Below are 2,854 nucleotides of genomic sequence, written 5' to 3'. Positions count from 1 at the left end.
GCTACCTTAAAAAAAACTTGATTGAGATATAACTTTTATATCACATAGTCGATTCACCAAAAAGTCAGTGGCTTTTTAGTACATTCAGACTTTTGTAATTATTTCCACAGTGAATTCTAGAATATTTATCATCCCCAGTATCAGTCTTTTACATTAGATGTTACTTCGCAATTCTTTTTCTCACTTCCATCCCAAACTTAGGAATGATAAATCTGTCCTCTGTCTCTTGAGATATGTCTTTGTTCAGGACATATTGTGTATTTAGAATTTTCTGACTGCCTTTCTTCACTTAGGGTCATGTCTTGAGAATTCAACCACTGTCTTGGAAGGTATTTTTTTTTTGGTCAGTTTGACACAAACGACAGTTATCTGGGAAGAGGACCCTCAGTTGAGAAAGTACCTTCACCAGATGGGCGTGTAGGGAAGTCTGTAGGGCATTTTCTTGATTAATGATTGATTTGAAGGGCCTAGCCCACTGTGGGTGGTGTGGTGGTCCTAGATAGTATAAGAAAGCAGGCTGAGCAAAGGCACGGGGTACAAACCAGTAAGCAGCATTCTTCCATGGCCTTTGCATCAGCTCTTGTCTCCATGTTCCTGCCTTGAGTTCCTTCCTGGCCTGCCTGTAGCTGGAGAATTTCTCTCCAGCTCCCGCCACCAAGTCCCGCCAGTCCCAGAGCCCACTTATAAAATAAACACACAGACTCTTACATTATTTAAACTGCTTGGCCATTAGCTCAGGCCTGTTATTGTCTAGCTCTTACTCTTATATTTAGCCCATTTCTATTAATCTTTACTTTGCCACGTGGCTTGTGGCTTACCGGTACTTTACATCTTCCTTGTCCTGATGGCGGCTGGCAGTGTCTCCCTCTCCGCCTCCCACTTCCCAGAATTCTTTTCCTTGTCCCGCCTATACTTCCTGCCTAGCCAATGGCCAATCAGTGATTTATTTACTGACCAATCAGCAACACACTTGACATACAGACCATCCCACAGCACTTCCCCTTTTCTTTTCTTAAAAAGGAAGGTTTTAACTTTAACATAGTAAAATTACATATAACAAAACAATTATCAAGCAAGAATTATAGTTACAATATTAAAGAAGAGATCCTATCTATCTTATATTTGTAAGTTTAAGGTTTTATATCTAATTTATCTTTTATTATAACTAAGGAAAATTGTAAGTATCTAGTCTTTAACCACATCAAAGACCTCAGAAGGATATATTACTACCTGAGAAATGGAGAAGGATATAAGCCCGGCTAGCTCAGTCGGTAGAGCATGAGACTCTTAATCTCAGGGTCGTGGGTTCGTGCCCCACGTTGGGCGCCAGATATTGGTGAAATTATTTAGGCCACTCCCCGTAGTTAAAAGGAGATTTATTTAATGGCGTAACTTACAAATTAAGGGATAGGTAGGTCGCGGGGTCTGGGGAAGGTGTATCACAGTCCAGCGGTGTTCTCTGGAGCTCTCCTCTGTCTACCTCCACCATCCAGCGTCCTGGAACCAAGAGAGCGTTCCGATCCGAATCTCGGGTCCCCAGGCGCCTCCCTTGGCCCCGCCTTGTAGGCGTGACAGTTCCCGAAGTCTCAATGGGGGTTGGAACTTCCAGAACAAAGCTGGAATGGCTACCCACTACACCTGCCTTTCTCAGAAAAGCAGTGTGACTTGAGAGCTGTAAGATGAAATAAACCCTTTCTTCCCCAAGTTGCTTTTGGTCATGGTGCTTTATCACAATGATAGAAACCACCACATAAGACAACCATGTTGTAGATGTATTGGGACTTCATTTTTATTGCTTAGAGATATTCCATTGTATGAACATACAGCATGCCAGTTATGAACTCATCAATTGCTGGGATTCTAGGTTATGAATAATACTGTTATCTATATATGCAAGTACGAACATTTATTTCAATGCCTGTTCCAATTCTGTTAGGTTCGTACTTGAGTAGATTTGTTAGATTGTACTATTTATTCTTCAAGTGGCTGTCAGGATGTTTTCCAAAGCAACTATGTCATTTTGCATTCCTACGCAGAGTCCCTCCTCCTACCTTGGAAGAGCCATTTATGAGCATCATTTTTATTTCCCCTTCACCTGCTCTCTCATCTAACTCTGTCAGATCTTCATTTGTGGATGATCTTGCAGAGAACCCAAAGAGTTTTCCAAACTAAACTAATTTCATCAACTTCATGAAAGTCTGGAACTTTATCAGGATTCATCACTTTTTCTTTTTTTCCCAAACTGGCTTACTCTCCAGTGATGGATGTTGTATTTGCTTTGCAAATTTCCCGAAATAATACCATTGAGTATTAGCTGATATTTGAAGGTGAGTAAACAGGCTGTGGCAAATCAAATAATTAGTTAATTTTTGTGAAGAATGGAATCACTTTTACAGAAAGAGTAATAGGGTTAAGGCCATCACTATACATAGCATGGTTAGTTTCTGAGCCTTCACTTCAGTAACTCACTCATTGATTCTTCCCAGGAATTCTAAAGGGATAACACACAAGCTAGGATGCTTGTACTATAAATGCAAGACAGAAAACATGGCAAATGTAGTAAACCATAGTAGCTGGCTTTCCTACAGGATAGGAGCCCTGGGAAGGTGGTTACGCAGAAGCTCCATATGGTCCAGGCTTCTGGATCTATTTTACTAGACTCCTGTGGCTTTTCCCTCATGGTTACAAGATGGCTGCAGCGACTGTACTTCAAGGCCCTCACTTCGCTCTCTCAAAGCAGAAAGATGAAAAAAGGACACCTCATGGCTATGTTTCTCTTTTCTTATTAGAGAAGAAAAATTTCCCCATAATCTTCCTTATTGACTTCCTCTAAGGCTAAATGGTGCACACAGAA

The 2,854-nt window shown here is 41.0% G+C and overlaps 1 non-coding gene across 1 annotated transcript; it reads left to right on the top strand.

The window, feature by feature from the left end:
- Positions 1–1,253: 1,253 nt before the first annotated feature.
- On the top strand, positions 1,254–1,326 carry Trnak-cuu (transfer RNA lysine (anticodon CUU)). Its single transcript has one exon. It is a non-coding gene; the product is annotated as a tRNA-Lys (tRNA).
- Positions 1,327–2,854: the final 1,528 nt, after the last annotated feature.

The sequence above is a fragment of the Peromyscus eremicus genome, chromosome 20 (assembly GCF_949786415.1).
Source record: "Peromyscus eremicus chromosome 20, PerEre_H2_v1, whole genome shotgun sequence".
NCBI classification, from domain to species: Eukaryota; Metazoa; Chordata; class Mammalia; order Rodentia; family Cricetidae; genus Peromyscus; species Peromyscus eremicus.
Note: the sequence above shows the minus strand (reverse complement) of the source record. Positions and strands in the feature narration are given on the sequence as shown.